A 13,795-nucleotide genomic window follows, 5' to 3' on the forward strand; every position below is an offset into this window, starting at 1 on the left:
ATTGTTTAATAATGAATCTGTTAATTAAGAAAGAATGTGTTTGTTCTTGGCATTGAGGTAGAATGCTGGTACTTAGAGGAACCACATTTTCAACACACTCAGCCCTCCAACAAAAATGTTTCATGCAGAAGCCCAAATTTTGAATTTCGAATTTGTTTTTTAATTTATTTTGTATCTTCGGTGAACTTGATGAAATTTTGATTAACAAACTCGGAGATTTAAAAATAGTAGGTTCCTACTAGGCAAAGCTTAAGATATTTATATTTCAAATTTAACCAGAAAACTCAGAATTTTTCTTTTTATTAAAGGTTTGCTGCCATTCCTCAAAACTTAAGGTATTTGTCTTTCAAACGAACTCAACGATTTTAAAGAAATGAAAAAGTACGCCTCTGTCCGAAATATCTTCGACGAGCCAGCGCATTGCCATTATGAAAAGCAAAAGACATTTACCTTTTCTTTCAAATTTAATCTGTCTATTATTGATTACAAACTAAGGGAATTAAAAGAAATAAATGCAACTCTTACGTTTCCATTAATACTGAATACTTGCTAGACCTTGTGAAATTACATGATATTTTTCTTTTGCTTATTAATTATTTTAGGTAGCTTGCCGCTCAAGCGGAAATAAAATAACTAAACTAAAGCAATGACATTATTATTACTGAAGAAACTCAAATAGTACAAATTCAGATTTTTCCCAAATAATTTTCAGTGTAATTTTTCGAATTAATGCTTATTCAACATTAATTGTATCAATTCATTACAGAGGTAAGTAAAGTATTTTATGAAAACTTAACTAACGTTCGGTAACAAATATTTGCATTAATTTTAATTTTAATGCTGAATATTTAATAATCTGAATTTAGCATTATAAAGTGATTTTTAAGTCAAATTTATCAGTGGAGCTTTTTGAAGTTGCGTCATCATACAGCCAGAAAGGTTGGTAGGTGTGCTTATGAAATATGGAAATATTTGAAGGACAATGAAAATTAGACTAAGCAAGAGAAAGAAACTGCTTTAAACGTTGGAAACTGTAAGATAGGTTGATGCATTAACTTGATTGTAGATTCTATGAAAAGTGTACAATCACATAAAATCAAAAGTTCAGTTTTGTACCGCAAGCTGAAAACTTCGATCATTTAAAATAATAAAAACATAAAATATTCATGTGTATCATACAATGAGTATTAAGTAATAAAATCATGCACGACGAGATTTTATATTAAACATGTGTATGTAAGCTTATAGGTTTTTACGTTTATTAACCAGTTAGCTTATTATTTTGCATGTGCTATCACTCCTATTTCCTTTGGCTCTCACCAGGATACAAATTTGTTAATGTACACTACCCCCCCAAAAAAAAAAAAAAAAAAAAAAAAAAAAAAAAAAAAACTATATTTCCCGTTCTACTTGACCGATTGACGAAAGATTGACGAAATTCAAATTGCATTTTTATATATAAATCTAATATATATCCTAAGTACCGCTTTCGAGACATGAAAAAGACAAGTTGAATTTCGCTTATCGGCTCAGTAGAACGAGAGATATAGAACTGTCCCTTTTTCTTTTTTTCCGCAGTGTTCTTGAATTTAGGAATCAGCCTTTGACAGCGACTGCTTATCGTCTCAATAGTATGTTCTACTAGCTTCTAAGCTTATTTGAATCGGCTTTAGCTTTGCTAGCCATGTCTGCTTGCGTCAGTAGATGGCCTGGATCAGAAATTATAAACGGGCTCTGTGAATTATTTTCCTTTAATTCTCGTGCTCTGTTACTCTCTAAAACAGAGAAACAACAGAGCCTTCTGTTATTATACCAGCTGTGCAAATTTTTTGGACTAAAGAACTAACATGTAGGATGTAGGTTTGCTTTAAACCTTCTTCAGTATTCGGTGTTACTTCACTGAAAGACTGAAACAGGAATAATACGTAGCCTGACCGTCTATACAGATCCAATGATTAACACTTAAAATAGTCACAGGTTAAACACTTATAGACTGTATTTTGACTAGCATTTATTTCCTATGTTAACATGTTATGTCTTATGATTCATGTTATTATAACATGTTATTTTAACATTTATTTAACATGTTATTATAACATTCATGTTAACATGTTATTTCCTATGTTAAATCTTTGCTGCACTTTTGCTTTCTGTCAGCTCAGGAATAAAAATTTTGCGAGTTTAAATAATGAGCTAGAATCTAAGTTAGCAACTAGGATTATAACTGCCTGATCTCTATGCTATTATTAATTTTCACCTGCAGTTACATTAGAAAGCATTGGAGCTGGGTTCTCATTCTTTAGCACTTGCTTCATAAATAATTCAACTACTATTGTATTCTTAGGCCGCAAAAATCATTTATTAAGTTTGATGAACATTAATAGATTTTGTAACTTAAGTTAAGTATAATTAAATGTTATAATTGCTTTTGTGCTTATTGTACTTACTTTGTTTTATTGAATTCTAAAGCAAATGAATTATAAAACAATAAATGGAATACGAATTCATCTTGCAGTCGAAGATGGTTTATTATTTTTTATTTTTTTTTTAAATGGCCAGGCGCTTTATGAGGATAGTTTATCTCAGTTAAGTGAAATTATGATTTATATAAGCTAACAAAATAATGGAAACTAAACGATGCCTAGAGCCCGTTATATAGCTTTACGCAATGCCGCAGTGAGCCTGTTAATTTACATTTATTTGAAAAATTACATATTTATTGAGAATTTTATTTACATTCAGACTTCGGTATTAATACTTGAATGTTTATGCTATGTTAATTATATTTAAAATTTCTTTTCGCTTTTTTTTTTATTTTCTTTCAATCTTTTTCTTTCTTTTTTTTATGCGAAAAGGATAATTTAGTTAACGGTAGGTATTAGTTGGCGTTTAGTGATTTAATTTTTATTCTACTAATATTTTAGTAAACAAAGGAATGTTTTGGACGTCAGAAATATCTGTAGCAACATTCGTTACTGCATTATTTTTATCCCAAATCGCAAAACACAGATTCCAAGAGCTATTATACCTCTCTGCATATAATTTTTTAATTGAAACTTGAACGGGAAAATTGCGTTGCTTATCGCAAATAAACGACTTGAAAACAGTACATGTACCTCTTAAGTTCTTAATAATATTATTAATATTTATACTCTTAGTACAATGGATGAAAAGTCCCTGATTATGTATTTCAGTATTGTGTTTCAGTAGTATATCGAGACTATTCAAAAATTTTGAAATTTCAGTATGCATTCAATTTAAAAAAGTAAGTAATTTTAAATTGAAATAATTTTTATGAACATAAACTTCGTAAGTTCATGACTGTAAATCTATGACTTCTTAAAAATTCTCGAAGTTCTCACATTTTTATTTGTCTAAATGTAATAAATAAGGGGAAATACGAAACATTTTCTTCTCTCTCTCTTTAGAATTCTGTTCTGTTAACCGCAAATATACTCATTTCTGCACTCTTTTAAGACACACAATCAACATACAGAAACAACACAACAGTATTCTACACAAAATTAGAACAATTATTTACACTAAATACTGTGATTTATTTTGCTAAAGGGAACATATTTTTTTTATTTGTATAGGATTTGTTATAACCAGTTGGTAAAAAACTTCATTATAAAATGATAATTTTCAACCTCTCACAGTACTTGGAGAGGAATGATGTAAAATCGGTTTGCTTCTCTTGTAATTGCAATGATGATTAAGTAAAGACAATATAATAAATAATGCACAAGGGAAACAACATCGTACGAAAATGATATTTCTGAACTTTGCTTGGAATTTTAAAATTAATAAAAATTCCACCTCAGACTGAATTTAATTTAAAGTTTCACTCGATTCGAAAGAGTTAGTCTCTTTCAAGAAGAAGTATATTTTGCACAGTTTTACCAAAAATACATTACCTAAGGAAACAAAATAAAAACAAGCAGTGTAGCGAACCATCTGTCGAACGAAACAACGGGTGGCCTGCACTCATGAGCCATGAAGAACTGATTTATTTCTGTTTCTCTGATCTAACATTTATATTTTTTAACACAAAATTTAAAAATCAGATACACGCAGAAATAAGTAATTATTAATTACAGACATGATTAGTTCACTGAATATGACGAAAGCAGCCGGAGAGTTATTAATAAGTTCTAATTTTCAGTAATATTTTAGAGTTATAAAATGGTAATTCGGCAGTTGCGTGATATCATTTCTTTAGTTTGAATTTATAAAGAAAACAAAATATCAAATTTCACAGAATAACGAATTTCAACAGTTAACAAATAAAAGTTATTATTATTATTATTCCTTTTCTTTTCTTATTAATTCATTATATGAAAGTCTTGTTTCTGAAATATTTTTATTGATAGCTTATTAATTAGACTTTACAGAAACCATTAATTTTATGAGAGGAAGTTTTAAGGATTTTGGTAAAATTGCATATATTATTATTTATTATTATTTTACATATCGGTTCTAAAAATAAAGCGATTTCCTTAGCATTGAAGTATATGAATTCTAACAAAAATAATTAAGTTGACGAAGAACATTTTCTTTAAACATTTTATCAGCGTACTGGTTCCACTATATTTGTAAATAATTGAAATTAATGAAATAACTTTTATTGACATTAATAGTTATTAATAACATTGTTACGCAAAACTGCTGTTTCCAACTTAATGCTATTTTCCTTATGCACTACTACATACCACAGTAATCTGAAGCATAAGTTTATAAAAATAATGTGAAGAGTGCTAAAATAGAGAATCTCGTCCATTGTTTTGATTTCACAGCCAACAAACGCTGAGTGTCAATTAATTATTAATAGATAACATTAATAGGAAATTAAAATAATTCTTCGTAGATTTTTTTTTATTTTATTAAAACAGGATACATCGGCTCATCCATAAAAATACTCACTTATTTGCTGCCCCCACCCCCGTATTTCAGTATTTTTGTAACGTGATATACAACACACAATTATACTTTTGCTTTAAGAAACACATTAATATATAAGACAAGTAAACAGTGTAAGAATCTCATTGAAAATCCTAACTAAATATGACGAGTAAATAGTGTAAGAATTTCATTGAAAAATCTTAACAATCTCCAACAATTTTACAATCTCCTTGCAAATCCATGGTCATCAATAACCGTCAATTATCATCAATTGTTTAACAATGTAAGAATGTTATTTCAAATCCGTGGTCATTAATAGCTGCCAATGGTCATCAATGGTCCATAGTTCGTGATCATCAGTTATCTACTAGTGTAAGAATCTCATTAAAATCCATGGCCGTCAATGATCGACTGCCTAAAGCCGCGGAATGCTGTTTTAGTGTGCTTCGGTTCTGCTTCTAACAATTTAATGAAGCTATTACTCTTAGATACGGCTCCACGAAAGCATATGACCCAATTAATGTTCATCATAATGGATTTCCTACAGTTTTGATGTTCAAATCATGTTAAAAAAACGTAAATGCAGCTTTAACTTGCATCTGATTTCTTGTAGTAAAATATCGGTAGCTTTCAGATCGTTTATGTGAAATTTAAAAAAAAAAATGCTTTTCTGCTTACGTTTCTGACATATTGCTGTTCAAATTTCAAGGGTCTTCAAAAATCTACAAAAGACGCTTTTCCTCCTTAAAATTAAAACCGCATTAACGGGGTCCTAGATGTAGGCAAGGCTTTATATTCCTTTTTTTTTTCTTTCCCACATATAACGGGGCAGCCATCCACTAGGTTTAGTTACCTTTTTGATCGAAATCCCAATCTTTAAAACTATGCTGTCGTGGCGTTTCTATTAGCTATCCTTGGAAGACTAATCGAATATGCGTATCTAAAGGTGGAAAGTTAATCAGAAAGTTAATGATTGCTTCGAGGTCTAACAGGGGTATACACAAAGCTTTGCCGAGAGAAGAGGAAAGAGACACTTATTTCTTATATTCTTAGTTGGTGGCTTTGGTATGACAAGTAAGATTTAATCAAGCCTTTTGCGGAGCCGTTTGGAAGATCCACTCCAACCGGAAATATTCTAGATAGGTTTATGGCAGAAAAACCGCAGATTCGATCCTTCGTAATTGCCTTTAGTCAAAACTAGTGCGACGCCATATAGCTTAACTTAATTAGAATAACCTAATCTGTGGACCAAAAAGGAAATGGTTGTGTAAGAAAACAGTGGACAAGATTCTTAATAATTAGCTTATGGTTACTTCCCATTTTAACGTATATGTCACCAGTATTTTGCATTTTTCACAACACATTTCTTGGAAACATTTCAAACATAAAACGCATATTATACTGTCAGAAACTTAACAGACATTTGAATTCAGTATCAGCATACAGAAGCAACAACAAGAGCTGCATATGCTCCAACATATATATAACTTTGAAAAATTAGTCATTTAATTGCAACTACGAAACTAAAGATTTTCTAGAAATAGCAATGTACATACACAGTCATACAATAATCTTAACAACTGAATAGATTTACTTTTAGGCAAGAGCATCTACAAATAAATAAATATTTGCAAACATAACAACTAACATACTAATAACAGTTTCTCAACACTGTACATCATACAAACGTGTCCATTTTGGGTCTTTAAAGATGTAGGAGTGCGGTAATGCAACCATTGCACTCTGTTTCAATATCGGAACAATTTTCAACAACACTGAGTTCACAAAAGAGTAGATAATTTTTGTCACAAATATAGCGTTTTAGCTGCGTTTCCGCAGGTAATAGTCATTTTATCGAAGTAAACTCACATTTTATTGCTTAGAGGACCTGTTTGAAAACCATTTCAACTTCAACAACAGCTGAAGAGTATTTTTTGAATTCATGCCTTCGAATGATTTTGAAATGAAAATCGTAAACAAGATTTGAAAAAAAAATGGAAAAAATGTCTAGTGTTTATTAATTTCTCAGGTTAAAACCGAATGCTGCTAAGTTCAACTTTCGAGAATCGCTTGCAGTTAAAATAGATTTCTCACAAATTCTGCTCAAATTCCGAAAGTTTGAAGCAGGTGATTTTTCTCCGACACTTCTCTTTCCAATGTTTGGCAACCGGGTTAATTACACATTAGCTGCCTTTGGGAAATGCTTACGCGGATGTACCATTAGTCCAGCATCACATTTCTTTGCGCTTCTAATTTCCAGAACTCTGGAATCCGATGTGTTTCTCGTAGCAGCTTCTTAAAAATGCAAGTGCAGTGCATCGAATAAGTTTAAAATTATATATCTTGGCGCTTCTAAGTTCAAGGGAATTGTATAAAGTCAAGGACCTCCAGGATAGACCTCTGAGGAATTAGCAAATATTCTGATGCTTTTAGTTTGCATCATACTGGATAAGAATGCTGATTTTCGGGATACTGAATGAACCGTCTAAGCAGCATAATTTTCTTTGTTTGATCTTTATAGCTTCAAAATAATTAATCAATCGTCAAGGAAGCATTTATCCTTTGATGATTTCAGCTTCCACAGCAGCTTCCATAACACTGGATAAATATTGGGGGAAGCATCACATGCTTCTAGTTCCAGAACAGATTTCAGAAATTTGAATGATGATGGCAGCTTTGAGAACATTGGATATATTGTCGATGAAATCCTATATGTTTAAACTTCTTAGTTCTTAGGTGGACGTCAGTTTTTAAGACAGCAGACAAGTACCTTGATCATCCAGAGGCACATTCACAGATGAAGGTTAACTAAATATTTTGGATTCGGTAATACTTCTCAGCTTGTCGAACTCACAAGATGAGTTCTCGACATGCCAGTTCATAGGAGAGTTGTGGCATTGCTATGTGAGACTACTTTGATAGTCACTTTTCCATTGGATGAGTCGCTGAGAAAAATATACACTTTAACATTTTCATCATGCATGGCATTATACATGACACACCATATTTAAGAATAACTTCTCTCAGTGACACAGGTGTAGTTAATATTACCCGAATATGCTGGATTCTGTAACCTACTTTGCTGGGGTAATAAGTTGTTCAGATTCCAACATTACAGCGCACCACAGAATTACACCATTGTTGTGGAAGTTGTCTTGATTCCCAAGTTTCCAGGATATTGAATGAGTAAACTATGGAATGTTGATTAGCAACAGCCCTGATACCTCTGAACTTCCGTGGACTCATTTTAATGTCTTTGTTTCATCCAAAAAGATTACTAGTTTTCAGTTTGAAGAAGGAGAGATCTCTTGTAATCGTTTCACCGTCATTCCTCGATTGCGGCTTTGCGTCGCAGCGTCGACTGGATGTGTATTGGACCAATAGTAGCTTATACTAGATCCGACATCATAGAGGCAGGGTGTACTGCTTCTGGCTCCATTGTCTGATGATACTGGATGGGTTTATGAAAAGTGGGGTCATTTTGAAAAGTCTCAACAAAATTTCGTATGATGCTGAACTTCTGGTTCACCCTATATTTGAAAGCTTCCTCTAATCACAATATGCGACAAATGTGCCTCATTAAACTCAGAAAGTATAAAAATCACGAGAAAAGAAGTATTCCAACAATTAATTCAAATTTATAACAGCGTAATATTAAAAACTATATTCTTTCCCTAACGATTAGGAGGAGATTTCTTTCGTAAATATGTCCAGCAATCTTTCAGAATTTGAGCCACGGGGAAAAAAATGCTATGACGTATGAAGATGATGTGTTTTCAAATGCGTGTAATGCAGATATTTATTGCTTACTCATCTACCGTCGTTATCTATCTTACAAAATATGCGTAGTGATTTAAAACTTTCACTTGCGATGGATTACTTCCAGCGATTGAGCTTCTGGATAAATTTAAAGTTCTATTGCAAACAGAGAAAGAAAGAAGGCTAACAATTTTGCCCGCTAAACAGCTGCAGAAACATAAATTATACGTAACTATTTAGTTTTGTTTTAGTTTTCAATACTTTACAATGGTAGTTACTGCACGACCAAAACGGAGCTTTCCGTTCACCTCTTAGATTTTGCTATATAAATAGTTTCTATTCATATTCGAGTACAGAATGTGAAAACAATGAATAATAACAAACAGTCCAATGAAAATTAAAGCCCTCAACAGTCAAATAAATGTATCCCCTTTTGTTGCCAATAATGACTTTCACAATGTTAGTAGATTCAAATCGAGGTCATGATACGGTCATATGTGGGTTTCAGTCAAATAAGAACCTCTTTTCTCTCTTTCCTCGGATGAGCTTGATTGTCCTAGTACATACCACCCATGAAGGTTAAACAAAGTCAAATAGAGTAATCAGTAATTAATAGTAACACATATTAAAGTAAAATTAGACAAACTAGAAGTTTCTCTCCGATTACATTCACGATGTTAATAGATATATGCCTATGAGGCCGAAGGTCGCCTGTGAGGAATAGTGTGATAAAAATGTACCTGTGGACATCATCAAGTATTAACAAATATGACAAGTTAGTACATGCCATTAGGGTCATTTGTGGCAACAATCATGTAAAACATGTCAGATTTCTATGCTGTTCAGTACTATAATTCAATGTTGTATTTCTTATTCTTTAGATTTTTCTTACAATTTATTTATACATTTCAAATACCAAAGCGTCAAGAAAACGATTTCTAATCCATCAATGAAGATTTTAATTTAATACGATTCCCTATTATATTTATGGTAGGCATATCACATTCTTCATTCGAATTTAAATTAACATACTTTTTTTGAACGGAAAGCTCTATAAAATGCCTCTGGTGGTAACTGTTTTAAATTAAATTATAACAGAACTTACTCTACGAATCATGTATTCATTGAAATTGTTTTCATTACATTAAAATAAAATTTCTTTATAACTGCATTGTTTTCATAAATTTTGACCACTTTTTAGGGGCATCTTGAAGTAGCATTAAATTAGAGATCAAATGTTTTAGGTGTCTCATGGAATAATAATATTGAAATCAAATGATAGTAAAAAAATGCACGAAACTTTCCAATGATTAGCTTTGACGTAAAAACGGAATACAGTCTCATATCTTCATAATTCTTTTTACCTAGAACAACAAATGCTTCTTGATAGTAAAATTGAAATGATATTTATATCAAAATTCTCACAGAATCAAAGACACGTTATTTTAAAAATAAACAACAGGAAAAAAAAGATGAAATCAGAGTTAAAATAATTACCCAGAATGTTGCATCAAAATAGTATCAAATCAGTATCAGTATTATCAACGATAATAATTACATTTTAAATGGAATGTAAAATTAAGAATTTGAATAAAATTAAATGGAAAAAATGTACCCTTCGAAAATATTCAGAAAACCTGTTGCTTCAGTTAAATTTTTTGAAGATCTAATCTGATCGAAGTAAACATTTTCTGAGTCATCATTTAGCTAAAATAAAGTAAACTGCTTTTACAGATAGCATTAAAATAAAAATTAGTTTCTCAATCAAGGTTAAGACAGATGACAGATGAATTTTTTCCTCGGACATGAAAGTAAGAGTATATGAAAACTGCATTCCTTCTATAATTAATATTAAAGTAAAATGCATATGAGAGCTTCAGTTTTTAAAATGAATTTTGGCCATGTTTCAAGCAGGTTTGATTTAAGGAAAAAAATTACATGATATTTATCTCAAACAATTCATGGAATTATAAAATAACATTTATGAAAATGAATAAATAAAATAAACACAAACACACAAAAATATGATTAAAATGATTACAACCGATTATAGCCGTATTGTTATTATACACATACGCAAAAATAAAAACTAATAAACATTATTTGTGTAATCGAAGACAAAATAAAAAATATATATATATGTTTAGTTATTTTCGTAGCAAACATTATAAAATTGATAATAATTTTGCTTTTATAACTAATATTAAAACAACAAAAATGCTTTGTTATCATATTCAATTTTAAAATAAAAAAGTAAATAAATAAATTTACATTTAACATTCAAATTCATTAATGCTAAAACAAATACATTAATGCTTTAACATTCAAATTCATTAATGCTTTAACATTCAAATGCTAAAATCAAAACCCAAGGCATTTGCACTTCTTTGGCAACTGCTTTTACCGATTAATAAAACTGCCTTTAAAATTATGGGCTATTTATAAAAAATTATAGAATTTAAATAGACATTGTATTAAAATTATTTAATTAATAAAAACATATAAAATCAAATTAACTAGTAAAACCGAATATTACTGAATTTTTTTCATGGTGAACATTGAAAATATGACAATTGTTTTGCTATATTAAACAGCATTAAAATAAAAAACCAATACTGCACAGCTTTCATATTTAGGATTGAAATGAAACCCGACAAACATTACATTGCATTTGTAATCAAGATAAAAATAACACAATATTATTTTGTTCATTACCAGTATTAATGAAGTAAAAAATACACAAAGCACTGCTTTAATAATATTTTTTTAACCAGTGGCAACGACTTTGATGCAAGAAGCAACATAAAATGACATTTTCTTCGATATTAAAGACTGAGATGGTGACCTCTGCTTTTCGCTTTCCAGAATAACGTCAGCAAATTTTTTGATAATTGATCTACTTCTACCCTAGCTACAGAATCAAAAAATTTCTCTCTAAAAAACTAGAGAAAGTTTTTATATATGTTCATTATGTAACAGAGACGTGTCCCAGTGTTATAATTATTTACATCAGAAATTTTCTTTCTTTCTTCTCTCACTGCTGCTGCTGTTATTAGAGTTCGACATTGTCCATTATTACTATGAGAATGGATCAGGACTGGCGCCAGCCACTTTCTTTGCGATGAACTCCAACTTTGTTTGCAGGGAGCGACGCGCACCACTTTGCGAGGGTCGCACAAGGACTGGAAGCGAAACAATTGGCGATTGTCACGAGGAAGGAAGGATTCGATCTAGTACCAAAACCTAAGAAACTATACATTGACGACAGGATCAGAAACAGAACCTAATGAATTACTTTTTAAGGGTCCAGTTAAACGTCTATAGTCTAGTTCAGTTATACTTAAACTGGGATCCTCGGAACCCCTGAACTCTGCAGAAATTTAACTGGGATTCTGCAAATATATACAGCAATTTTTTTCTGTTTAAAAATTTAGACATTCTGTTTAAAAATTAAGTAAAATTAACATTCTGTTTAAAAATTAAGTAAAGATGTAGACAAGAGCTGAAGCGGAAAAACTGTATATTATATTCGGGCTTTGTCTGAAAAGTTTAGAAGACTTTTTTGCGTGCATAAAATTACAGAAATTTACCTACCGTAAGATCAGGAAACTGTGCCCATGCATATGTACACCGGCAGAAGTAAAAGCAAGTACATGGGATTCTGTCCTTCTGTAGAATTCTTCTGTGGATTAACTGGGAGGTGAAGTTTTGCTTAAGAAACATCTGTAATATTAAAAGTAAACTTTGCGAATCCCAAGAGTTTCAAGAGAATTTTTCAGGGGTTCTAAATCAGAGCCTTCAAGGAAGGAAAAATTAGACACTTAAAAAATATTGAGAATATCTGAAGCAAAAGAAATGGTGACTAACACAGGATGACTTTATATACGAAAAGCTCAGAAAACCGTGTTGCATGGAAATGCACATTAGCAGAATTGCAATGAAAAAATGCAAGTGATCCAGGAGCTCGCAATTGAAACTCATCGGACCTCCTTGCTGCATATTCATTTTTTAATGTCAGAAACCTCTGTAGCCCAATCCAGTAATACTCAGATAAAAGTGTACGAATTCTCAAGATTCTATAAAATTATTTCAGAGGTTCCGCGAACTTTTTATAGAAGATTAGCGAAGCTATTTTAACAATAACTAAAGCCGGAAAAAAAAGAAAAGAAAACCGATTAATACAGAGCTGTATTAATTAAAAGCTTAAGAAACTGTCCATATGGATATAGGCTGGCAGAGGAGGCGTAAGAATAAAGATAATTTTGATTGTAAGGCTGTAGAAAGCTTCCAGAAAGGCAAGTTGTATAACATTTATCTATTATCCTTATAAACGTATTATAACTTGAAATTTCTTCACCTTTTGAGGAGAAAGGGTTAATTATAAAAACTTAGTTTTCTTGAAAAATTTACATCCTTTTTCAAATTTTGTTTATTAAGTGTAAAGGAAGCTGAAATTGCAACAAAAAATTTTCCCAAAGAAAACTATTATCTTATGATAAATTATAATGTTTTTATCTATGCCTTGTAAAATTAAATAAATTTTTTTGGTGAAAAAGGACTTTGATGAAATAATAATGCTTGAATTACACGGCAGTTACTTTGTAAAAATTCCTAATTTTTACAGGTAGCTGTAATAATAATAATTAGTTTTATTAGTAATTCATTTAATAGTAATAACTTACTTAATTTAGTAATTTCTTAATAAAAATTTTAATGAATGATGCAAAATTAAGCCTTTCTTTCTGCCTTTTTTTTGAAGGGGACTGGGGAGGACACTATAATTTATCCATGGAATTCCACAGCATTTGTAACAAAAAAAAAAAAAAAAAAAAAAATCATTGGTGTGCTGTTAGTTTGGTTATATTCATGCTGACAGTAAATGGTTGTATTATTATTACATAGCGGTTAAGTGAAACGTATTTAATCCGGTAAACGAATTTGAAGCACTTTACACACTTTGTAATTTTTTTTTTTTTTTTTTTTTGTCAATATTATACATTAGGTCTTCTCATAACACAGGGGTTCTTTACTGGGAGGATGAAGAAAATTTTTTATTTCCGGGGGGAGGGGGAGAATTTATTCACTTGTAGACTGAAACTGCAACTAAAATTTCGTTTTTATTATGTAATTAAAA

Source organism: Stegodyphus dumicola, chromosome 1, assembly GCF_044657685.1.
Source record: "Stegodyphus dumicola isolate Sdum_Otavi_A_Nest chromosome 1, ASM4465768v1".
In the NCBI taxonomy this organism is placed as follows: Eukaryota; Metazoa; Arthropoda; class Arachnida; order Araneae; family Eresidae; genus Stegodyphus; species Stegodyphus dumicola.